We start from the raw sequence: 27173 nt of genomic DNA, 5'->3' as shown, positions 1-27173 counted from the left end.
CAGTGAGGGGTGTGTTGTGATGGGTGTGCCGGTGATTGAGGTAGTGGGAGAGGATGTAGTGCATGCAGATGTGAGTGGAGATGATACTGGGAGGAAGGTGGACGAAGAGGAAGAGGGGGACACCGTGGAGGCAGTGGATGTTGGTGTGTGTGCATGGGCATGGTGCTTGTGTGAGTGCCTGTGAGATGAAGTGTGGTGCTTACGTTTGCCTGAGCCACTTTTGTGTGTTGATTTGGGTGAATGCTGGTCTGAAGGTGTGCTTGGGATAGGCTGAGGTTGAGGGAATTGGGACTGGGTAGGGGAAGTTGGAGGGGGGAGGCTAGACACAGGGACAATGGCTGCCATCAGTGCTGAGGCCAGAGCCTGAAATGCTCTCTGTTGGGCTGCCACGCCAGAGTGAATGCCTTCCAGGTATGCATTTGTTGGTTGCAAATGCCTCTCGACACCCTGGATGGCATTCAGAATAGTTGACTGCCCAACAGAGAGGAATCTCAGGAGGTCAATAGCCTCCTCACAGAGGGCTGACTGGGGCAGGGCCTGAGGTGCCTGGGGCGAAGGAGATGCCCACTCTCCTAGGTGAGCGGGCACAGAAAACACACTGAGGGGCTGCTGGGAGGGTGGTGCTGGTAGGAGGGGTGGCAGCTGTACCTGTTGTTGAGGTGGGCACAGAGGTGTCGCCACCGTCAGGGAGCTTCCATCGGAGGAGGAGTTGCTGTCTGTGGTCTCCCCTCCTGTCCGCGTCGTGGTGCTCCCCTTGCCCTCCATCCCACTGGTGCCTTCTCCCTCAGTGGATTTGGCCTCCAGGCCCATGTGGGATGCAGCTCTCTCCGTTGGCGGTGCCTCTGCTCCTTCCCCAGATTATGGTAATGCACACCAGGACAGGGTGGCAAAACAAAAAGGGGAGGGAAGAGACGGAGGATACACTTGGTCAATGCCAGCAACACCACCACCCTTGGCGTATACTACACACAGAGATCAGCCCTATGCACTAGGCCATGCACTACCAGTTACACAGCTAGTCACCAGCCTATGGGGTACAATGCCTAACGCCAGCATCTGCACACCAGAAACCAACAGGACCCTGCCCAGTAGTTGATGGCCACTTACACTATTGGGGTAGGAGTGCTCCAGAGCCTGCCCAACAAGGGACCTACACTGCCATGTTCGATCTGGCCTAGGGGGTGCCCACATCCCCCACCCAGGTAACACCTTAATGCACGCAAAGTCATGACTCTGAACCTGTACTCACCCCCTTGTGGCTGCTGTGATGCCCTCAAGCGCCCATCCAACTCCGGATAGGCCACCGCCAGGATGCGGAACATTAGGGGGGTCATGGTGCGACAGGCACCCCTTCCACGTTGGGAGGCCAGCTCCAGCTGGACCTCCGCTGTCTTCTTTGACCAGCGGCGCAGGTCCTCCCATCTCTTGTAGCAGTGGGTGCTCTGCCTGTGAAAGACCCCCAGGGTCCCCACCTCCTTGGCGATGGCACACCAAATACACTTTCTCTGGTTGGCGCTGACCTTGAGGGAAAAGACAGCAGAAATGGAAATGACTCTCCTGTTCGGACCGTCATACTTATTGCCCACCAGTTCCCACCCATACTCTGATACACATACACCAACCACCTTACATGCTGCATTCTGGCCAGGATGCCTCAGCACCCCCTAACATGTGGCTTACATCCACAGCACTCCATACATTCATGGCCCACACATCATGCTCACAGTGTACTCACCTGTTTGTCTGGAGGACCATAGAGTAAAGTGTACTGGGGTAGGACCCCATCCACCAGTCTCTCCAACTCCTCCGCATTGGAGGCAGGGGCCCTTTCCCCAGACACATGAGCCATTGTCCCTTCCAGACACAGGTCACAGCAGCACTTGCAGTGTAGGTCCTCTCCTGTTGAAGGTCAGGTACCAAGTGAGTGAATAGTTAAAAAATGGCATTCACGTCCACGGCGGTGCATACTGTCACAGCCAGCGTACATCGCCATTGGCTCCTGGAACCCAAAGGGCCCAATAATAACAAATACGAAGTTGCGCAGCAGTCATCGACCGTCTACCGCAACGGCGCACAATGCCAGCACAATTACCTAATTTCCACCTGTCCCTCCTCACAGGTCAGGCAGCCGCCATTTCAGGGGGGCACAGGGCATGGCACCTAACTGCGTCACAGCAGACATTGGCACATCAACTGACCCGAGTTCACATACTGCTTCTGTAAAGTAAAAAAATCAACATTAGTGCAAAAGATGTGGCATTCTGACCCTCTGCTCATCGTTCTCTTCCATTGGCATCAACCGCTGAGGCAGCATATGAGATGGCGGTATCCTCCGGTGTACAGACCCCTGGTGAACCTTGCGACAATGTAGGACAGACACATTATCATCACATACAGACTTGATCGTGCCACAATACTGGAACTGTGTGCCCAATTGGAGCCAGACCTGATTTTAGCTATCCGCCAGCCCACAGGAATCCCTCCTCTAGTGCAGGTCCTGTCAGTGCTCCATTTCCTGGCAAGTGGTTCCTTCCAAACAACAGTGGCCATGGCATCAGGGATGTCTCAGCCAATGTTCTCCAAAGTGTTGACCAGAGGTTTGTCAGCCCTGCTGAAACACATGCGCAGCTACATTGTATTCCCCCAGGTGGAGGATATGGCCACAGTGAAATCTGACTTTTATGCCCTGGGACATATCCCCAACATCATTGGTGCCACTGATGGTACACATGTAGCATTTGTCCCCCCCCCCCAGGAGAAATGAACAGGTTTATGGGAATAGAAAAAGCTATCACTCGATGAATGTGCTGATGGTGTGTTTGGCGGACCAGTACATCTCCTATGTGAATGCCAAATATCCTGGCTCTGTGCATGATGCATATATATTGAGGAATAGCAGCATCCCATACGTGATGGGCCAACTCCAGAGGCACCGAGTGTGGCTAATAGGTGAGCCAAAGATCCCCATCTGAGTATATGTTGATGCCTGGGTATGGGATTGCCCCTAAGGGTTAGCGTGTGTCTAACAGTTGTCACCCTATATTTACAGGTGACTCTGGTTACCCCAACCTCTCATGACTACTAACCCCAGTGAGGAATGCCAGGACAAGGGCAGAGGAACGTTACAATGAGGCACCTGGGCGTACAAGGAGGATTATAGAAAGGACCTTCGGCCTCCTGAAGGCCAGGTTCCAGTGCCCCCATCTGACAGGTGGATCCCTGTACTACTCACTCAAGAAGGTCTGCCAGATCATCGTGGCATGTTCTATGTTGCACAACCTGGCCTTGAGATGCCAGGTGCCTTTTCTGCAGGAGGATGTGCCCGGAGAAGGTCTTGTGGCAGTGGTGAAACCTGTGGACAGTGAGGAAGAGGAGGCAGAGGAAGAAGATGTGGACAAAAGAACAAACATTATCCAGCAGTACTTCCAGTGACACACAGGTAAGAGACTGTAACTCCTCTTCACATTTCAGTATACTTTAGGACATTGTACATGGCATCCTCTTACACTCTGTGTATGGCCACTGACTGTTCCCTTTGGGTTTCCTTTTTTTCAGATCTGTGTACCCCATTCTGGCTTCGGCTATGTGTACTGCTGCCCACCAACTGTCATACATTGCTATAATTAATTGAACATGGACGTTGCAATGTTTTGAGAATGTTGTAAGAATACATCTTTCCAATCATTACACTGACTCCAGTATGGTTTATATTTCAATGGTGTTTATTTTTTGTGCTAAATAGTCTGGGGGTACGGGCAAGGGGCTGGGGTGATGGTGGAGGATGATCCATGGTATCAGAGGTGCATTGTCAAATGGGGCATATGAAGAGGAGTAATGTCAGTTCAAGGTGGACAGGGGAACAGAGTGGGACAGAAGGGTGACAATCAGGAGAGTCCGATTTCCTGGTGGGGGTCTTGGCAATGTTCTATGTCTTCTGCCTGGATCGCAGGGACCGTTTGTGGGAGGGTTCTTCTTCTGCAAGGGGTGGGGTGCTGGTGGATTGTTGGTCCTGTGGAGGGGCCTCCTGTCCACCAGCTCCGACGGAGGTGGAAGGCTGTCCTTGGTTTGGCTAGTGTCAGAGGCCCTTTGTTGTGCCACTGCCTCCCTCATGGTCTTGCCCATGTCAGCCAGCACCCCTGCTATGGTGACCAGGATGGTGTAGATGTTTTTTAGGTCATCCCTGATCCCCAGGTACTGTCCCACCTGCAGCCGCTGGGTCTCCTGCAACTTGGCCAGTACCGTGCCCATGGTCTCCTGGGAATGGTGGTATGCGCTCATGATGTTTGAGAGTGCCTCGTGGAGGGTTGGTTCCCTTGGCCTGTCCTCCCCCTGTTGCACAGCAGTCCTCCCAGCTTCCCTGTTGTCCTGTGCCTCTGTCCCCTGAACCGTGTGCCCACTGCCACTGACCCCAGGTCCCTGCTCGTCCTGAGTTAATGGAGGTTGCCTGGGGTCCCTGTAATGTTGGACACACTGCTGATTGATGTGTCCTGGGGGCAGTGGCATGGGCCCGCTGGGTGGGTGCTGTGCTGGTGTTTCCTGAGGGGGGAGGCTGTGTGGTGGGTTGGGACTTTGGCAGGGGAACTGACTGTCCAGAGATCCCAGATGGGCCAGGTTGGTCATCGTGATCCAGGCGTGCAGAGCTGCTGTCATCACTGTGGGCCTCTTCTGTGGGGGGGGCTGGATGTAGCTGGCACCTCCTCTCTGGTGACGTTGGGTAGGAGTCCTGTTGGGATGCAAATGCATTGTTATTGTACCTGTGTGTGCCATCTTGTGTGATGGGTGTGTTTCCCTTATATAATAGTGGTTTCCCTTTCGCATTGGCCTTGTGTGATTGCTGATTCTGTGGGCTGGGTGAGTCTCTCTACTGGGCATGCTGTGGTGATGGGTGTCCATGCATTGGTGTTGCATGCAGGGCTTGGTATTGGGATGTGTGGGTTGTGATGGTGGGGTAGATGTGAGGTGATGGAGTGATGGGAGTGAGGGTGGGGATATGTAATGGCATGCAGGTGGGGGGGGGGAGAAAGTAGTAAAGATTTGCCTTATCAGAGTCCAGTCCTCCTGCTACTCCTGCGAGGCCCTCAGGATGCATGATAGCCAAGACCTGCTTCTCCTATGTTGTTAGTTGTGGGGGAGGAGGTGGGGCTCCACCGCCAGTCCTCTGTACAGCAATCTGGTGTCTTGACACCATGGAACGCATTTTCCCCCCTAGGTCATTCCACCTCTTCCTGATGTCATCCCCGGTTCTTGGATGGTGTCCCACGGCATTGACCCTGTCGATGATTCTCCGCCATAGCTCAATCTTCCTTACATTGGATGTCTGCTGTACCTGTGATCCGAATAGCTATGGCTCTACCCAGATGATTTCCTCCACCATGACCCTTAGCTCCTCCTCAGAAAACCTTGGGTGTCTTTGAGGTGCCATGGATGTGCTGTGAGTGATATGTGTAAGGTGATGTGTGGGGTGATGTGTTGGGGTGTATACTGTGATGTGCGTGGATGCTGTATGAGTGAGGGTGTTCTGTGCCTCTGTTGGGTGTGTGCTGTTTGCTTGTCTCTCTGTGCTTGGTCTCTTTTTTTTCATTGAAAGGGTTGTGGGTAATGTGGGTGTGTGTTTTATAGTGGTGTGAGTGCTTGGGTGTGGTGTGTGTATGTGTGTCAGGTGTGTGTATTTTGAATTGTCCAATGTGGTGTGGTTTTGTAAGTGTGCATGTATTTTGAGCGCAGTGGTAGGTACCGCTAATGGTTTACCACGGTTGAAAGACCACCATGTTGATTTGTGGGTCCTGATACTGTGGGCATATTCCTGTTGGCCTAACGGTGTGGATTTTGGTACCGCCAGTTTATCACTGACCTTTGGTGTGGTGGACTTGTGTGGGTGTCTATATTGTGGCGGTAATCTCTGTGCATGTATTTTGAGCGCAGTGGTAGGTACCGCTAATGGTTTACCACGGTTGAAAGACCACCATGTTGATTTGTGGGTCCTGATACTGTGGGCATATTCCTGTTGGCCTAACGGTGTGGATTTTGGTACCGCCCGTTTATCACTGACCTTTGGTGTGGCGGACTTGTGTGGGTGTCTATATGGTGGCGGTAATCTCTGTGCAGGTCATAATACCCGTGGTGGATTACCGCTGCGGGCATGGTATCTTGCTGGCCGTCGGCACGGGGGTAAGTGGGATTTACTGCCAGGGTTGTAATGAGGGCCTCAGTGTATGATGTGGTACCTCTATCAAGTGTTACTATAAAATAACACATAAACTTCTTAACTCTTAACTCCTCCGTGTCTCCACCATCGCCCCCATGCCACCCAGTGTAATGTTAATCATTGACCTACCCTCCGTGTGACCCCTGGATACCTCGCTGAGTCCTCAACTTGAGGGGTTCAGGCATGTGTTCTATTCCGAGCATTAGCTGTCTGGTGTGCGTTTGAGTGAAGTATCCCGTCGATCGGTGGATACTGAAGCTGGCTCTACTCCTTCCGTGCAGAGGTGCACTGTCTCAGCCTGTAGCCTGATAATAAGCTGATCCCAGGCCTCCTTTAACTCAGCAGAACCTCTGCCCTTCCCGAGCTCTATGTGCAGAACTAGTCTTTCACTCTCTGACCATTTCCTGAGTTCTCTCCTTGAGTTGGGAAGACAAAGGCCAGCTAGGCTTTTCCAGTTCTTCGTCAACTCTCTTTTAGCTAGTATGAATGCAAGATCCTGAAACCTACTAGTTGCTCAATTCTTGGGGGTATGAGGAAACCAGTGTAGTAAACAATGGGCAGATGTACAAGCCACATCGCGCTCTACGATATCCGCCACTTCCCTCGCCACTGTGTTCCAAAATGCCTTCAGCTGAGGGCAAGACCACAGCATATGTATGAAGTCTGCCACCTCTGTCCCGCATCGGGGACATTTCACATCTAGGATCCGGAGATGGTCCCGCAGCCTCCAAGGGAAAGATAAGCTCTGTGTAAAATATAAAATTGTATGAGCTGAAACCTACTATTTCTGGAAATCTTCGGTATCCTTTCTAGTATTTGGCTCCAGTCTCCTTCTGATATCTGGGTCTCCAAATCTGCCTCCCATTTACGTCGCAGCTCCTCGAGGGGCCCTTGTGTCCCTACATTGATTGTTCTGTATAAAGTTGTGATGGCCTTCTGAATCCCGTCTGAAGTTAATAAATAGATACTTGGGCGATTAGGAGCAGGTTCTCCATTCCCCGGCCTCCAATGCACTCGGACGGCATGTGTGATAGCTCGGTGCAACAAAAATTGGCCTTGCGAAAGATCATGTGCTTGCCGAAAGTCCTCGAATGGCAGGAGACTACCCTTGCGGTACAGGTCTCCCATCTGTAAGGCCCCGGCCTCCTCCCAGGCCAGCAGTCCCCTCCAGTCTCCGGCACGGGGCAACCATTGAAGCCAGGCCATTGGAATCTTCGGTGCAAATGGCATAATTAAGACGTCAGAGGCAGTGCCTCCAAATCTGGCTGAGGACCCCAATCTCGGGCGCAAGCTCGGGGCCCAAGGGCGTGGGGGCCGGCCAAAGGACACTCTTGCCAGCAACGACACCGGGGGAGCCACATTGTCATTGCTTTCCTCGCCGGTCCTCCGGTCCGCCACCCAGCGAGTCAACCACTATAGTTGAGCAGCCAAATAATAGTCCTCAAAATCAGGAACCGCCAGCCCTCCCTCTGCCTGGGGTCCCTTCAACTTGGTGAGTGCCACTAATAAATGCCGTAAGCATAGAGGCTAGTTCCCTGAACACTGCCGCAGGAATCCAGACCGGCAGGGTCGCAAAGTAATACAGCAGGCGCAGGAGTGCCACCATCTTAATGACCACTGTCCACCCAGCCGCTGAGTGTGGAAGTGAGCTCCAAAAAGCTATACTGGTTCTCAGGGTCCTTATGGCGCCCCCAATGTTGCCCTCTAATGTGTCAGATCTAGAATGATATATTTTAATCTCCAGGTATGGCATGCATCAGGGCTCCCAAGTTACATTCCCCAGCTCCTCTGGTGGGCCGCTGTGTGCAGATAGGGGAAACAAAAATTATTTCTGCCAATTGACCTTCAAGCCTGTCAGTCAGCTGAATAATGCCAGCAGAGCCTGAGCTCTCTCTAACTCCTGGTCAGTGTTCTGCAAGAACAGCAGCAGGTCATCTACATATAATGCTATTGTATGACGCCTGGTGCCCTGCGACAAACCCCGATACCAGGTGGCAGTCCGAGCCTGGGCAGCTAAGGGCTCCATTGCCAGTGCAAATAATAATGGTGATAGAGGGCAGCCCTGCCTAGTGCCCCTCTCCACCAAGTACTGCTCTGATATGATGGTACCCATTCTAACTCTTGACATCGGGTTCACATATAAGAGCCTCGTCCAGTTGATGAAGCCCTCACCCAATCCCATAGGTGCCAGCACTGCATACAAATAATCCCATTCTAACTGTCGAATGCCTTTTCGATATCTACTGCCAATACGGCTGCTGCTGCTATCAGAGGGGCAACAGTATCCATAATATGCATAACTCTCCATATGTTCTGGGCAGTATTCCTGGAGGGAATAAAGCCCGCCTGGTCAGGGTGACCCAATCTGGTTATGTGCTGGAGTAATCTAGTTACCAATATTCTGCTTAATATCTTGTAGTCTTAATTTAACATGGAGAGGGGTCTATAAGCCCTACTATCACTTGGTGACTTACCGGGTTTGAGCAGAAGGATAATCAGGGCCTCGCCAGTGGAATGTGGAAGTTGTTTTGTCACGCGTGCGTCGTTGTACAACTGCGCCAATTTAGGCATAAAATTCAATCAGCAGGCCATCAGTCCCGGGTGTTTTCCCTCGGGCCAGTCCTCTGATGGTGTGTCTAATTTCTGTTGCCTCCCAAGCCATCCCTCTCCGCTTCACTAAGGTACTGGAGTGGGAGTGCATCTAAGAATGCCCGTAGTTCCTCTCCTTCCCCCTGTGAAGTACTGGTATAAAGGGTAGTGTAGTATTTGAGAAAGTGATGGTTAATGTCAACCTGCTGGTAAAGCCTGATTCCTCACTGGGTGTTGATCTCTGTAATGGGGGAACCTCGCTGGGCGGGATTGACCAACCACGCCAATAACGCGCCCGCCTTATCCCTTTCAGCATGCGCCCTAGCCATGTAGCGTTTGTAATTGAAACAGCAAAGCTTCTCAGTATACTCAGCTACCTTCTCCCTAACCCTCCGAAGCTCCCCCTGTAGAGGAGGGCTTTCTGGCACCCATCTCTCCAGCGAGCGGAGTTCTGCCTCAGCCATTTCGACCTCTCGTACTAGTGTTTTCCTAACCCCCATGGACACAGCTATGCAGCGCCCGTGCATCACCACCTTAAACGCTTCCCATAGTATTTGAGGGGAGGGGGCCGTTGTCTCATTGTCCTCAAAGTACTGTGTAATATGCCCTCTTATTTGGTCGCGATATGCAGGATCTTCAAGGGCGTCAGGTTTAAGGCGCCAGATGGGAATGCAGGAGTTAGCCCTTATCCAAGGTAAGTGCATTAGAATGGGATTGTGATCGGAGAGAGGGTTCTCCCCAAGTATTCTATTTCCCAGAGTGTGTATTTCTGGTGTGCATTGGAAGGTGTCAAGTCGCACATGCAAATTGTGCACTGCAGAGTGGTATAAATAGTCCCTGGCTTGCGGATTGAGGTTCCTCCAGGAGTCTAACAGCTGCTATCCCGTTTGCAATTCAAGGAATTTTTTAGCTAAGGTGTTCACTGATGAGTCCCTCAGTGGAAGAGGGGCCCAGTCGAGACCCAGGGCGGCTACACAATTGAAATCCCCCCCAATCAGAACCGAGTGGAGGAAGTGAGGAGCTAGGGTGTTCGATAACTGATCTAGAAATGTTCCCTGATCTTTGTTAGGTGCGTATATATTTATCTGTGTGATATCCCATCCCCCCAATCTGCCAGTGGCCATCACATATCACCCAACAGGATCTATTTGTAAATTGGTCATCTGAAATGGTATTCCTGCCCTTATCCAAATGAAGGTGCCCCTTGCGTATGCCGAGTAGGTTGTATAAAAGACTTGGCCCCTCTACCTCCTCTGCAATGCCATGCTCTCCGCCGCTGTCAGGTGAGTCTCCTGTAGCATTGCTATATAAGCGCCCCTTCTACTTAGATTAGAATATACTTTGTAACGTTTAGCCATATTGTGCATGCCCCTTATATTCCAAGAGATCACTTTATATTCTTGGGAATCACCCATTCGGAAATTACAATATTGTTCTGTCTCTTTTCACCATCCATGCATGCGGTATCTTCAGGGCAGCGACATTCAGGGCTATTACTCCTCCCCTGATGTGGCATGTGGCGGGTTTCCCAAACTCTAACTAAGAACTTCCCCAACACCCCCTCTCCAGGACAGGTGTCGAAACAGCCACCCATCTAAACTAGTTCAAAACCAAAAGTCAGTGCTTAAGGGGTAGTTGAAAAGAAAGCTCCAGTCAGGTGGGGCTGCCGGCTCCAGGGTGACGCCGTCAATATCCTGTTGACCGTACTACACAATATTCTACTGGGGCATGAGGGCGTCGCCCCGTCAGGGCCTCAAATTTTATTCTCGGTGCATGGGTGTTATTTAATATTCTATTCTCAGAAGTTGTCAGTGTCACTACCGGCAACTCTATGCTCAGAGCTGCTGAGCTCTCCGATTCAACATCCGAGTCCGAGCCTCGATCTCCTTTCCATGTCTCTGTGGATCGTGGGCTGGTTTCCCCTCTGCTCAGATTCGCAACCGCCACTGTGGCCTGCTGTCATTCCACCTTGATCTCCTCCGAAGTGGGCGCTGCTCCCCCCCTGTCGAGACCCTCCTGTTCGGGCCGTCTGCTTCTGGATCTGGGTCCCCATGGAGTTCCAGCCCATGTGGGGCCCTCTCGTTCATCCAGCCATGCCCTGGCCTCTTGGGGAGTCCAGAAAAATCTGGCTTCTCTGCCGTCCGCCACTCTAAGCGTAGAGGGGAAGAGCATAGCGTACTGAATGTTTAATGTTCTCAGTTGCCTCTTGATCTCCAGGTAGGTTGCTCTCTGCCTCTGGACCTCGCAGGAGAAGTCAGGGATGATGCAGACTAGGTTGTTCTCCACTCTTAGGTCCCTGGCCTTCCTAGCCTGTGCTAGTATATGATTGCGGTCTTTATAATGCAATAGCCTAGCCACCACTGGTCTCGGCAGTGCCCCCGGAGGGGGGAGCCCTCGCTGGCACCCTATGTGCCCTTTGAAAGGCAAAGAAGTGTGAGAGGCCTTCTGGGGCCACCTCCTCTATGATCCATCTTTCCAGGTACTCAGTTAAGCCTTGTCGCTCAACATTTTCAGGTAGGCCAATTACCCGAATGTTGTTCCTCCTAGATCTATTTTCGGCATCTTCAGCGCGGACCAGGACTGTCCCCAATTGCTTTTCAAGAGGGGTCACCCGATCTCTGGTCGTCACCAACTCAGGTTTGAGTTCCTCAACAGTTTTTTCACAGTAGTCGCCACTCTTTCCGCAAGTCGGCGCTGGTCCTCCCTCAGCAGGCCCAAATCCAACGCAAGGGTATCTATTTTGAGTACCAGCCTTTCCCTGGAGGACGTAATAGCCTGCATAATGTCCCCCAGCAATGGGCCCTCAGTGGCCACTGATCGCTCCGTTCCGGCAAGGGGGGGAGTGCCATCGCGATGGTCGCCAGATTCGTTAACCACATCTTTTTTCCTGTTTATTTTGCCCATCGTGTCGGGGCTCAGTGGGGTTCCTCCCGCAATTTGTGCAGCAATAAATCTTGCCCTGGTGTGCCTGGCTCAGACCAGGCTCAGTCAAGGCCCAACCCCCTTCATCTCACAGTCCGGGATGCCCCCTTCCTCTTACAAATCCAGGGGGGAAACAGTCGCCCTGTAGCTCTGCTAGACCAGGAGCAATCTCAATCTCGCTCTATAGGAGCCTTTTGGACAAGGAGATGTGGGATCCTCCCTCCTCGCCACGGCCCCAGCGGCAGTACTCACCTCTGCGAGAGGAAACCAGCTTCATCATTGTGCGGGACGATGTCCGATTCCGGATCTTCCCCCGGCAGCAGGAGCCAAACAATGCTCTTAACACCCGTCGCTGGCGGGCAGGTTTCTCAGGCCGCGCTGGGTCCGTGCTCCGTCAGCCAAGGGCGCCCGCCATTTTGGAGTCGGGCAGCCCAGCAGGATTCTTTGCGTTTCATGGTTCCAAGGCTCAGATGCTACCTGTTCAGCCTCGTTCTTGACACCCTCCTCCTCCTGACCCTTAGGGAGAGGGGGGCGAGCAAAGTGTTGGTCATTTTTTGCAGGATCAATATGTAACGGTGTAGTGTGGTCATTTTTACGTACATTTTGCGCATTAGCTTCAGGCCTTAGGCCTCTGTGCACTTTGCCCTAAATATATTTTATTCATTTGCTAACAGCTTAGAGCCTCTGTGCACTTTGCTCTAAATGCTTTCTATTAGGCTTCGTACTGTTATTTTACAGAATAGCCAGTTCTACGGTGTTGTTTTTTATTCATATCACACTGTTTTGCCTACTTCAGCACTGGAGTTCTTCATAACATATTCACTCTGTGCTTTAGTCAAGGATACAGTCTGGTACATTGCCGATAGACGTGGTAGGAGTCTAGACTTGCCATTCCTGCGTAGGAACATTTTGTGATCACGATGACATGTTAGTTATAAAATCACTTCCTTGTCCCAATACATGCAAGAGGGAGATTCCGACCAGGGAACCACAACTAGACGCTGACTGCCTCGTTGCAGATGCTGAACCAGATCACAGGCCTTTGCTCAGGTATGAGTGTGTCCGTCTCCCTAGTGATACAGAAAGGCAAGCTGAAAGCTTAACATGCTGTGCTCTAAATAGAACAAGCAGAGGGAGAGTAGAAACGGTTAGGAATTATGATAGCTTTATTTCTATGTTTTACTCTCCTGGTTACTATATCAATCCTACTATGTTGTATTGTTCTGGTTATTGCGGCTCACGCCTTAATATCTAAAATACAGTCGTTTTATTAAAACATTATATAAAACTTATACTGTCTTTGTCATTTGTATATGAGACCATATAGTGAATGAGAGAGTTGGTTTGGATCTAAGTGACCACGACTTCCCTGAGAAGTTCCAAAGATGTCATGCGCTCGGCTGCCCAATCATTTCTTCCCCGTGGGAGAAATGAGGCACTGCTAGTTAGCCGGAGCAACAACCGGATTTAGGGTGACAGAGTTCCTTACACGTGGGTCAGACTCAGTCCCCCACACCGTTATCGATCCTGCTGCCTAGAAATCCAGTAGTCTCATTTAGGATAATGAGAGCCCACGCGACATGGCGCCGCCAACGTTTGGTCTGGCTCTAATGTTTGGGTCCGACTGACTCTCTCGGTCTCGTATATATTTTGACTCCTCGGTTCCGTATGCGGAGACGTCCGTGGGGCTGAGGGTTTCCGCCACCACAGGTTGGGTACATCCTATTACTTAGTGGTTGGTTGTTCAAGCTTGAACTTTGAAAGGAAATACCCCGATATTGGTGTGCCTTCTCTGTCCTAGAGCTATTATTGTTATACTAATGGCGAATCCAGTTGTAGTAGATATACCGCTTAATATGCGATTTCCGCTCACGGGTCATCTGATAGCACATGGACGGACGGTCCAGGGGGGTCCGGTCACTTTTGTGGTGGACGCCCATGCAGCCTATAGATCAGAACTTTTTTATTCTTGGGTCGTATTTCCAGCAGCTGATGGGGGTACAAATACTTTTCACGAATATACTGTTGCGAATGTCCCTGGACAATACAGGGCTTATGCATACTTAGAAATACCTTTATCTTATCAAGAACACCATAATTGGCTTGATGGCGCCCTCCCACATTCAGTAACACCAGTACGGTTAGGTCCGTTGAGTAATGATGGTCCGACCTGGCCTTTATTGGCTACATATACACCATATCCTGGAGTGGCAAATGTGGCAGTGGCTGAGGTGCGTCGTTTATATGTGGAATTAACTGCAACGTACAGACGATTACTTCAGTTTGTGATGCAGACATTAAATACTAATGCAGCGCGTGCTGCTCCAGCTCATCCACATGCGGTGGTGCCGGGAATAAATCCGGCCACTGTACCCTCTGTAATGGGCAAGGTACCGGCTAAACGTGAGGAGACTCCATTTTGGCTGGCGCAAAAAATTAATACGCTGGAAGCAGTATTTCCCCATACGGGACCTCAGGATAAGCATAGAATTTTGACGATGTGTTTGCCGTATGGGAAGGTTCCTACGGTGGATCTTTGTAATACTTGGGGCACGGTGTTTGCCGCACTCTATACTACAGCACACGGTACACCGACTTTGGCTAATTTGCCGGAGGTGCTTAAACAAATTCAGGATGAATATGGGGCTGCCCCTGCCTTGGATTTAGGCATGCAATTGATGGGTAATTTTGACGCGGTTTCTTCTATTATTTTGAGTAATCTCAAGGGGGAGGCTGTAGCACTAGCAGTGCGAATGCGTCTTCGGGACGTTCCGCAGATTAATCAGGAGCGGGAACTTCCGAGAATAATAGCTGAAACATATTCTAGTATTGGTCGTGATAGCCTAGGGGCTCGACCGCAGAAACCACAATTGCAGGGTAAAAATAATAAGGATAATTCTAAGCAACAGCAACCTGAGGGTGCGAAAAAGTGCTGGGATAAGAAACAGCAAACACCTAAGAAAGATGGTGGGCAGTCTCCGCAACCGGGGACCCCACAAAATAAGTATAATCTCAGGAATAGGGATACTTTGAAGACGCCTGATAGATATCAATATACTGATACGCGCCAATCTCGTTCCTTTCAGGACTCCTCGGAGAAAAGAAGTGAGAGAGGTGGGCGGTCAGAGCGGAGGACGGAGTACGTGAAACCGAGACAGGATTCACAACGCTCAGCGGAGGTTTCTATTAAACAGGAAGAGAAACCGCTGCAACAAAAACAGCAGTTTAAAAAGAAGAAAGTGGCAGCAGTCTCAGTTAGACATGCCGCTCAAGAAGAGAGTTCTCTTGACGAACAAGACATGGGCGTTAGCGCTGTTAGACAGCGCGGCAGAGGTCACAATAGTTCGCCGGAGTCTTCTAGAGCATCTGGAGGCGAAAGCAACTGATGACTTCATACAAGTCGAGACGGCGGATATGCGAGTCTCTGATCCTGATCAAGTATATCTTGTGACTCTACGATTAGAAGGGGACATTGACCGCGTTGTACACGCCATCTTTTGGGACCGTATGGTGAAATCATATGATGTCCTGTTGGCCGAACAAGATTGGCCACCTGACTTTGTTCGCGACTGTCCAGTTGGGGAGGAGGTTATTGCGCCTTCCTTTTCACCACTTGTTCCGAGAGAACTGGCGGAGTCATATGGTAAATCATGGGCTCTAGCACAAGCCCCCGCCCTATATAGAAATAATGTGGGGTGGGATAAACAATCACCTTATCATGTCATTCCCATTAAAGGAGAACCTCAGCCACAGCCGCAATATCCTATTAAATTTGAAGCAAGGGCATTGGTTCGGAAAATTCTTACACAATTGGAGTACCAAGGTGTGATTGAGCCTTGTGTCTCGCCGATGAATAATCCCTTATTTCCGGTTGCTAAACCGGACCATTCCTATAGGATAGTGGTGGATTACAGACATTTGAATAGTCATACACGCACATATGCTATACAGAATTCACATAGAGCTGCGCTTATGAATAATATAGTGCGTAAAAAATACAAAACAACCTTGGATATCTCAAATGGATTTTTCTGCCAGAATATAGCACCCGAAAGTCGGGACTATACCGGTTTCAGTGCGTTTGGCTCTCAGAAAAAGTTTTGTCGTTTACCTCAGGGGTATAAGAATAGCCCAGGACTGTTCTCGGCTCGTGTGACTGAACTTCTGCACGAGTTGGACCCTGAGGCGTTATCATATGTTGATGACATTTATTTGACGGACAATGAGATTCTACAACATCTCAGTCGCGTATCGCGCATTGTTGTGGGTTTTGCTGATATTGATTATAAGTTTAATTTTAAGAAATCGAAGATTGCCTTCCTCAGTGTTATTTTCCTGGGATAGGAGTTATCGAGTGAGGGCAAGAGCCTGGCGCCACATATTTTGGAGAAATGTGCTTTACTGCAGCCTCCTAATACGGTTCGGAAGCTCCAGTCTTTGTTGGGGTTTCTGAATTTTGGCAGAACTTACATTCCTGATTATGCTACACGTATAAAACCCTTATATGAACTGATTCGCCCGAATTTTTCAAGTAGATTTTGGACGATTGAGCATACACACATACTGCGAGAGCTGCAGAATGATCTCTTAGCAGTTAAACATTTACACACGCGGGACAATAAAACTCATTTGGTCATCAGGGTGATTCCTGGGGCTCTTGGATTTACGTATGTCACCTTTAATGAAGGGGAGACAGTCCCGATAGCATACAAGTCCCACTTGTATTCTGCTGCAGAACAACGTTTTGCACAGACTGAGAAAATTCTCACTGCAGTACAGATGGCTGTGATCAAAGAAAGACCGCTAGCCCAGGGCCAACGCATTATTGTCGTTTCCCCAATTCCAGCCTTGGAGGCTGTTACAAAAGCGAGTGTTCCTAATTCGAAAGCTTTACACCCGCGGTGGATACAATGGGCTACGTCTTTGACGGCCACTGATGTGGATTACATATTTGACCCTAAGCTGCAGACTCAAGAATTTCTTCAATATGAAATAGAGTACCCGGTTCCTGCTGGCACATTACCTATTGACCAATATGAAGTGGTCATGTATACCGATGGCTCTGCGCAACCGGCGGTTGGGACTAAACAACAGTATTCTGCTGCTTGTGCGGTGGTGAGCGGGACTATGGAGGGGGGAGTTTTCTGCCCCTGACATACTTATACTAAAACTTTGGGAGATTGCACGGCGCAGCTGGCTGAGCTCAAAGCTCTTTTGTTAGCGTTGGAGCATGCAGAGCCGGCGATATTGACCTTGCTAGTCTGTGACTCCTACTACTGTGTGCAATCCTTCAATGAATATCTGCATTATTGGAAAATGAATGGGTTCAGAGATTCTAAAGGCAACACCATTAAACATAAATTGTTGTGAGGTAAGGTTGCGGGTCTGAAAGAGACGCTTCCTAAAGTCCATGTTGTACATACACTTGGACACCAGCGCGTTGGAATACACGTTGCTGGGAATACTTTGGCTGATGAGGCTGCAAAGTCGGCAGTGGCTATCGCCACTGTAGCCGCGGTAACTCGTTCGAGTTCAAAACCAGACATAGAGATTTCGGCTGCCATTAAAGCTACGGCTGATGGCACGCCATTTCCTAAAGGATTCCCTTTTAAATATAGTTACTGCTTGAGTGGTGCACTAAATGCTGTTGTTAATATTCCAGGCGTTGGTGTACGTGAGTTACCGAATAAGATTGAGAGACCTCGATTAATTTCTGCAGCGCATGAAGGGGTGGCATCTGCGCATGCTGGTGTGGCTGCCACGATTTCACTTTTACAGGCCCGTTATTGGTGGCCTGGTCTCTATAAGGAGACAAAGCAGTATGTCCTTTGTTGTGACGTCTGTCAACAAATTAAGGCATCGTCGGCTAGACGCCCGCAGCAGACTCCTCTTCTGATATCAAATAGACCATTACAGTGTGTGTACTTGGACCATTGTGGTCCACTGACACCAGATAGTGCATACAAATACATATTGGTTGCTGTAGATTCGTGCTCCAGATTTGTGTGGGTCTAGCCACAGCGCTCGGCTGACGCTCGGACTGTTATTAAAGATTTGCGTATCTTTGTCGATACATTTGCAGTTGCGACTTTTCATTCGGACCAGGGCCCTGCTTTTGCCTCTAAGGCATTCAGGGATACCATGGCTTCGTTGGGGGTCCAACTCCAATTCTCGTCTCCATTTCATCCCGAGGGAAATTCTGTCGTGGAGCGTTTAAATCGTGATTTAAAGCAATCCTTAACAGCCAGGGTTATAGGTACGGGTCGTAGTTGGCTAGCCCACCTGTATGGAGTACAGAGAGCACTTAATAACTTGCCTAGAAGGTCACTGGGGGGTCGTACTTCATATGAGTGCCTGTTCGGAACACAAATGTATGTTCCTGATCTGGATGGTCCTGGTGTGGAGGCGGCAGATACGCCCTTTGACATAAATGATCGTGTCACTGTTTTGCAGGATTTACAACAATTCCGTGAAGATAACTCTTCTGCAAGTGCTGCCTCCTCTGGAATTAAGGATGAGCCAGTAACACCTACTGGTTCGATACCCAGGATTGGGGATCTAGTGCGTGAAAAGGTCGCAGTAAAGAAAGAATTTGGTCCTTCTTATCGAGCACCTGTCCCGGTGTTGGGGGTGAGTGGCACGAGAACTGTGATTTTGCCGCCGCTGCAAGGGGCCAAAGGAAATCGTTTTGTTTCCATTGATAATGTCAAGTTACAACATGTGGCCGATTCTGCACAGCAGACCAAGAGGGACACCCAGTAGTTCCGGCATCCCTCTCACTACTGGGGAAGAAGTCCCGCTGCAGGTGATTAGCACCGACCATGTTTCCTCTCCGAGCTTGGGGAGGGTGGAAGATGATCTTGCGATTGTTCCACAGTCGACGATTGATATAGATTCTTTTTCTCAAGTTGCTGTACGTTCTACTGATGTTTCTGAACATGTGATTTATAGCGTACCTAGGAGAGAACCTCCATCAGCTTCCTTGTTCACTGTTGCACCTTTTGCGAGAACTGCCTCTGGCTGCTTCAACGACGCGGATGCGGCTGTATCCAGCTCTTCGTCTTCGCTGTCTTCAATCCGAGGTCCACGTAAGCTGCTAAGTTGGCTTAAACGTACATATTTTGTTGTTCCTTGGAACTATTTGTGGCTTTTTATGGCTGTACTGACTATTTTTTTATGGTTGGGATTTGTGGTTACCTTTTTTCTGGTAATACATGGTCATTTTCTTCCTGATCGATCGGACATTGAGCACGTGGAGACTGTGTTGAGACCACATTTTTCGTCTCATATGGTTCGAAGAGACTTATCCAATGTGAACATTTCTGCAATACCAATTCCGGATGGAATTGTGTGGGATAAAGTAATGTTTGATATATATGGTCCCACTGAATTGATTCAAATACTGTATGTTCTTAAGTTATCAATGAATGATATTGTTATTCCAGGCATTGTTTCTGATGATTGGGATGTGAAGACAGTAGATGCTATGCTAAAAGATTTGCAATATTATACTGTCTATTACGATGAAGATGCTTACCAATTTAAAGATAATCATGGTGATATGTTTTGCTACACCTATTATGGACACCACTTTATTCACAAAGCGAGTAGCCCTAAGTCCATCTTTAATTATGTACAATGGGAACATTGCTCGACTCCTCCACAAGGGAGTTCGAAAACGTATAATGATAAATTTGCATATTTTTCTGGGCATGATCAGCGAAACGCTAAGTCTTACTATTTTAAAGTGACACCGTATTCTAATAAGCAAATTTTGTTGACCGATACTAAATTACTGTATTCTAATTCGTTTGTATCTAAACTTTCGGTCGAAGGATATGAATACTGGTTGAAGATTGTTGACTTGAAAAGTGTTTGGGGTACGAAAAATTGGCAGATGCAAGGCAGGGATACATTATTTCGAGCATGCATTATCCCTGTGCAAATGATTTTCCTCAATGACACAGTACAACAGACTAGTTGTTTGGGCTTGGCGTCGATTAGAGAATTGACTTTGCCTAGAATACCTGTCCCTTCTAAATTAAATAACTGGCAGCACTATGTGAATGCTACTTTTAGTGAATTTACGCATTGGGTCCAGAATGGTACGCTTAACGCTTCATCGTTACATCCGGGCGGGTGGTTATTGTGGCCTGTAGACACTTATCAGTGTCATCAACGTTTTGTTACCTCTTCTGGGGGGTTCAGGACTAGTAGGGCAGACCCTCGTTACATTTCACCAGAACATGCAGATATAATAACTACATACAGTGTGGGGAAACTTTGTCAACAATGGTTGAAGTACTCCACGCTGGGTGCAGTTAAGTCACACCTCAAGTTACTGTCTAATGGTACTGATTTACAAGATTTCTTGTCAGGTCCCAAGGTGCCCCGGAGAAAAAGGTTCTTATACGAAGTGTATAATGAGTTTTGGAAACTTTCCCAGCAGGAGGCTGCAGCCCGGTTAAGACAGATTGATCAAGAAAATCTGCTGCAGACTTTGTCTGTTGTTGATAATGGCATGCATACCCTTTCTGACCGTGTTTACACGATTGACAGCATTGTCTCTTCTGCTATTGACATTATAAAATCAGACATGTCTTCTGTATATCATGGGCAGAGTCAGACACGATCTATCATGCAGCTGGGTTGGACTCTTCAGACCTTGAAGGCGGGTCGCGTTCCATGGCAGCACATTCGTGCCAGAGAGATCTTTATCTCCTTTAATTTAACTCGTCAACAACAATTGATGGCTAAGAAGGAAGCGACGTATGTTATGTTAAATATTGAAAAGTTGGAGAAACTGCCTTTTACGGTGGCTGAGATTCCGTCAGCTGAGTGGTTGATTCATGGGGATATTAATTTGCCTATCTCCACTCTGCAATTTACTTCTTGTTTGAAGCACATTCCGGTGGGTAGATATGAACTATTGGGTGACAGTTACATACACGAGGTGTGGGAGCTTCCTTTTCAGTACAGATGTGTTAATGGTTTGCGGGAAGTTTTTCTTAGCGGTAGCGAATGCGAAGCTTCTGTTAGCCATTCCATGGTTTGTAAACAGCTGTCCTTGCACGGAGCGTGTAATGCTTCGATTGCTAACTTAGCTTGTTATCTGAAGGGAGTTCCAGTCCCGGTAATTAAAAACACTTTCCAGGTGCTTTCTAACGGCAGTTACATTGTTCTTAACAGCGAACGCTGCTGTGGCATGCGTGCCGGAATAGTTTACGTCGTTGTCGTCAACAAGGCCGTTACGTGCTGCGGGAATGTGTTGTTTCCCCCTACTGAATTTAGGGAGGTAGCGGACATCTGGCCTCATATTGCTACTTCCAAGGTTGATTTCGACAAGTTGAGTCGGCTGAAAGCTTTATTGTTTCAAAAGCATGTGGCCCTTACATCTGCTAGCGAGACCTACGCACTTCAAGTGGCAAGGTCATCGGCGGAGATACAGTCCCTTTTGAATACTAACTTTCCGAGTCAGTTCGGTGAACTTGTGGGACGTATATTTAATGCATCCAGCACTGCTGGTATTGCTCATTTTTTCAAAGCCGTTGGTGTTGGTTTCGTTCACACCTTCTCTTCCATATTCGGTTTGATACCTTCGGCTATACACTCTATTTTCGGAAGCATTTTTGGGGGTTTCCCAATTACTTTGGCTTTATTGGCTGGAGTTTTGCTATTGTTGCAATTTTTTCGCAATGGTTGCCCCGCCGCAACGAGATCCTGTATTGCTGCTCCCGTCAGCGCAGCTGTGTCGTGAACGCATGATGCAGTGTTTTGGAGCAACACTCCTGGCTCATTTGGAGTGTGACTGGTCTTTGTCGTTCCGACCGGTTTTGGATTGTGTGCAACCCGTGTTTCGATGCCTTTGGTGCTCGTTTGAACATGCACTGGCTTTCTGTCTCTCACTGCAGCGCTCTCCAGTGGTTGATCTTGATCTGTTGATGTTCCCGATTAGGGCTCATTCCCAGACTTGTGCACTGCGGTTGCGTTTGCTTCGTGAAGCGGATTATGAGATTCCCTTCCTGGAGGAAGATGGTTTTGTCTCTTTCCGTGGCACTACACGGGGTGCCGCCCTGAATGGTTTTGGGGCTTTGGAACACACCTGCTCCATGGTACTTTGTGGCGTGGATCTTCCGATATTGACATATCTCGAAGTGGAGGAGCTTCTACGTTCTATTGCTTCTGTTTGACAATTGGATTTTTTTTTTCTCTCTCCTGACTAAATTGACACTATATTGCAATTCGCTCTATCGTCACATGTTTCCTAAATTTATGACTTTGTTGTCTTCTCATCTTGTCGAAATGTTGGGTTTAAATTTAGGTCATGTTTTTTTTTTTTTTATGTTGTTGGAACCACTTGCTACCGACAAGGGGAGGGTGTAGTGTGGTCAGTTTTACGTACATTTTGCGCATTAGCTTCAGGCCTTAGGCCTCTGTGCACTTTGCCCTAAATATATTTTATTCATTTGCTAACAACTTAGAGCCTCTGTGCACTTTGCTCTAAATGCTTTCTATTAGGCTTCGTACTGTTATTTTACAGAATAGCCAGTTCTACGGTGTTGTTTTTTATTCATATCACACTGTTTTGCCTACTTCAGCACTGGAGTTCTTCATAACATATTCACTCTGTGCTTTAGTCAAGGATACAGTCTGGTACATTGCCGATAGATGTGGTAGGAGTCTAGACTTGCCATTCCTGCGTAGGAACATTTTGTGATCACGATGACATGTTAGTTATAAAATCACTTCCTTGTCCCAATACATGCAAGAGGGAGATTCCGACCAGGGAACCACAACTAGACGCTGACTGCCTCGTTGCAGATGCTGAACCAGATCACAGGCCTTTGCTCAGGTATGAGTGTGTCCGTCTCCCTAGTGATACAGAAAGGCAAGCTGAAAGCTTAACATGCTGTGCTCTAAATAGAACAAGCAGAGGGAGAGTAGAAACGGTTAGGAATTATGATAGCTTTATTTCTATGTTTTACTCTCCTGGTTACTATATCAATCCTACTATGTTGTATTGTTCTGGTTATTGCGGCTCACGCCTTAATATCTAAAATACAGTCGTTTTATTAAAACATTATATAAAACTTATACTGTCTTTGTCATTTGTATATGAGACCATATAGTGAATGAGAGAGTTGGTTTGGATCTGAGTGACCACGACTTCCCTGAGAAGTTCCAAAGATGTCATGCGCTCGGCTGCCCAATCATTTCTACCCCGTGGGAGAAATGAGGCACTGCTAGTTAGCCGGAGCAACAACCGGATTTAGGGTGACAGAGTTCCTTACACGTGGGTCAGACTCAGTCCCCCACACCGTTATCGATCCTGCTGCCTAGAAATCCAGTAGTCTCATTTAGGATAATGAGAGCCCACGCGACAACGGGAGCCCGGAGCCGGAGCTCCTCCCCGAGGCAGCTCACTCCATGAGCTCGAAGCCACGCCCCATCCACTTTTGGAGTTAGTGAGAAAATTGTGTGGGTACTTGGTAATGGACCTTTTAATAAAGGTCACTATTTAGATGTAGATACATTCTACAGTGGTGTGCAATTGCTCAGGGAATTGGTCAAAGTGGACACTGTTGATTGTGGCACAATCCACTCTAACCGTAAAGGTTACCCAAAAGAAATTGATTGTAAAACACTTGAGAGTGAACCGTACAGTGCCTTGCATAGTGATGACATACAAACTGTGAAATTTGCAGACAGGAGACATGTCTACAAACTGGCTACCATCCATGATGAAATTACTTCATCTGTGACTGTCTGGGTCAAGTTGCTGAAGTGTACAAACCATTTTAGACTATAATAAGCACATGGGTGGTATTGATAGAGTTGATCAGAGGTTGGAATACTACACTGCTGTTCAAAAGGCTAACATTTGGTATAAGAAGTTGGCTAGCCACCTTTTCCACTTATCAACCTTAAATGTTTTTGTGGTGTTCAACAATTGTTCTCCAGAGTCAAAGATGACATTTGTTCAGTTTCAGGAGTCTGTGATAGATGGCCTTGTTGTAGTGGAACAGGCAAGTGTTCTTGGAGTTGGAGTGGTGGAGGATGTGACTGGATTGAAAGATTACCACTTTGCTGATCACATTCTTTCCACAACCAAAATATATTTTCCCAGTAGGAGATGTAGAGTCTATACGCCAAGAGGTATGGAGAAGGAGACTTGTATGCACTGCCCTGACTGTCCTTCTAAACCTGGGCTGTGTATGCGCACATGATTTAGACAGTACAACACACAAAATAGTTTTGGGAGCAGCCATGAGGATCAAAGTGAAATGCTTGGATTATATTGTTTTCTATTTCTTGTTCAGTTTGACGGTTGGCATTAGTATGATGTATTTAGTTAGAGCTGTTGTGTTTTTAGTTTTGTATTTACTTACAACTGGTTTGTGCTTTCTTTTTTGTTAAAAAAACTGTAATGACAGTGCGTATGGACTGGCTCTTGGCTGGCGAAGTGCGTGGATTGGCGCGTGGCTGGCTGTGTGCATGGATTGGCGCTTGGCTGGTGGTGTGCATGGACTGGCCTTTAGCTGGTGGAGTGCATGGACTGGCACTTGGCTGGCGATGTGTGTGGACTGATGATTGGCTGATGGTGTGTGTGAGCTGGTGCTTGGCTGGCAGAGTGTAAGTAGTGACTTGCTGCTGGTCACTGCATGCACTGCTAGCCAAACGACACACACTCTGTCAGCCGGTGTGATTGATGTGTCAGGCATATGGGTGTATGAAAGTGATTGGCACTTGAATGGTGCTGTCTGTTGATGTGAGTGTTGTAATGTGCTGGCTGTATGAATGGTCTTGTGTGCGTCACGTATGAAATGTATGTGAATGGACTGTAAAGTAGCTAGTGCCTTGACACAGCTTTACAACTCATGAGCTGAGACATTGGTTCAGATTTTTGACCTACTAATTATTAACAGTGCATTTTATTTTTGTGAAATCTCTTGTTGATAACATTTTATATATTGAACTCACCACTCGTGTCAAATCCAACCAGTATGTATGTGTATCAAGAACAATGAGTCACCACAAGACCATTTTATTGTACTTTTCCTCTCAGTTGGGAATTCAACTCACAAAAAAACCCTCTCTGCTGTAATCAGATGTTGAAGCACACTCCTGACATGCTAGGTGTCTCTGGTGGGACCCCAATGATGAAGCATGCCACCAACTAGGTAGGTGTGTGAGGGGATTTTTTAACAAAACCTAACGGCGTATTTTCACAGTTCGAGTGTTTGGAACATGAAGGAAGTAACTTGGTGGCATGCTCACTTCTTGTCTAGGGAAAATCTACCAACTCTAGATATGTTTAAAAACTAGACACTCATGGAAGAACAGGGCGATGTGCCCCTCATGGAGGCTAACAAATGTTCTAATCCACAATGCCCTGCAAACCTAAAAATGTGACTAAAATCACACATTTTCCTTGCATTTCTGTGCCATATTCTTCCACAAACAGGAATACACCACATCATTTCTACTGCCCAGCGTTCCCTTCTGTCTCCCGATAAAAATGATACCTCACTTATGTGGATACCCCAGCAGAGTCACTCTAAAAAAGTATAAAAAGCCTGCCCTTTTGGACTAGCTTTGGTTCCGCCGCAAACTCTTGACGTTTTTGGCCCTTCTCTGTCGCAGGAACTTGGCCCAACCACATAAGTGAGGTATCCTTTTTATTGGGAGACCGAGGGAAATGCTGAGTGGTAGGAAATGTGTGACTCCCCTCAGATTCCAGAGCTTTCCATGACAGAAATGTGCTTTAGTAGACACAATTTGAGGCTTGCAAGGGATTTGGGTATACAAATGTGATGAGAGCCACACAGGTCACCCTATCCGGGATTCCCTTAGGTGTCTAATTTTCAAAAGTGTACAGGCTTGCTAAGTTTCTGTAGCTGCCAGCAGAGCTAGAGCCCAAAATCCACAGTTAGCCCATTGCAAAAAACGAGTCGGTTTTCAGTGGAAAAATGTGATGTGTCCACGTTGCGCTTTAGGCCTTTTCCTGTCGCAGGCACTAGGCCTACCCACACAAGTTAGGTACCATTCTTACTGGGGAACTTGGGGGAATGCTGGGTGAAAGGAAGTTTGTGGCTCCCCCCCTCAGATTCCAGAACTGTACATCACAGAAATGTAAAGAAAATGTGTTTTGTAGACACATTTTGAGGTCTGCAAGGGATTATGGGTAACAAAAATGCGATGAGTGCCACAGAAGTCACACCATTTAAGATTCCCCCAGGTGTCTAGTTTTCATAAATGTACAGGTTTGCTAGGTTTCCCTCGTTGGCGGCTGAGCTAGAGCCCACAATTCACAGCTAGGCACATTGCAGAAAAAGGGTCAGCTTTCAGTGGAAAAATGTGATGTGTCCACATTGTGTTTTGGGCTGTTTCCTGTCGCAGGAACTAGGTCTACTGACACAAGTGAGGTACCATTTTTATCAAGAGACTTGGGGGAGCACAGAATAGCAGAACAAGTGATATTACCAATTGCCCTTTTCTGTATTTGAGCCTTCCAAATGTAAGACAGTGTGTTAGAAAGAAGTAATTTTGAGAAATGCTTTCTAATTCACAAGCTAGTATGGGTACCCACAAATTCAGAGATGTCCAAATAACCACTGCTTCTAAACTCCATATCTTGTGCCCATTTTGGAAATACATAGTTTTCCTTGATACCTATTTTTCACTCTCTTTATTTTACCAAATGAATTGCTGTATACCCGGTATACAATGAAAACCCACTGAAAGGTGCAGCTCATTTATTTGCTCTGACTAGATTGGGTTCTTGACGAACCTACAAGATCAAAATATCCCTGCAAACAGGAGGGTCCAGCAAACATAACTGTATATTGCTTTAAAAAATCTATCAGAGATGGAAAAAGTTACGGAAGAAAACATAGTCAGAAAGGGCTGCTTTTTTCAACTCAATTTCAATATTTATTTTTATTTCAACTGTTACTTTATGTAGGAAAATCTTGAAGGATCTATGCAAATGACCCCTTGCTGAATTCAGAATTGTGTCTACTTTTCAGAAATGTTTAGCTGTCTGGTATCCACCATTGGTCTCACACCCATTTCTGTCACTACCTGGAAGAAGGCTTAAAGCACAAAAATAGTAAAAATGGGGTATGTCCCAGTAAAATGCCAAAACTGTGTTGTAAAATTTGGTTTTCTGATTCAAGTCTGCCTGTTCCAGAAAGCTGGGAAGATGGTGACTTTAGCACCTCAAACCCTTTGTTGATGCCGTTTGAAGAGGAAAAAAAGCAGATGCTTGCTTCTACAGCACCATTGTTTCCCAGTTTCCCCCCTAAAAACACGTCTTAGCTGTATTTTGGCAAATTTCTTGGTCTCCTCAAGGGGAACCCACAAACTCTTGGTACCTATATGATCCCCAGAATGTTGGAAAAAAGGACGCAAATTTGGCGTGGATTGTATATGTGCACAAAAAATTATAGGGGCC

This window comes from Pleurodeles waltl, chromosome 12 (assembly GCF_031143425.1).
Source record: "Pleurodeles waltl isolate 20211129_DDA chromosome 12, aPleWal1.hap1.20221129, whole genome shotgun sequence".
Lineage (NCBI taxonomy): Eukaryota > Metazoa > Chordata > Amphibia > Caudata > Salamandridae > Pleurodeles > Pleurodeles waltl.
The sequence above is the reverse complement of the archived record's forward strand: the minus strand, read 5'-3'. Positions refer to the sequence as shown.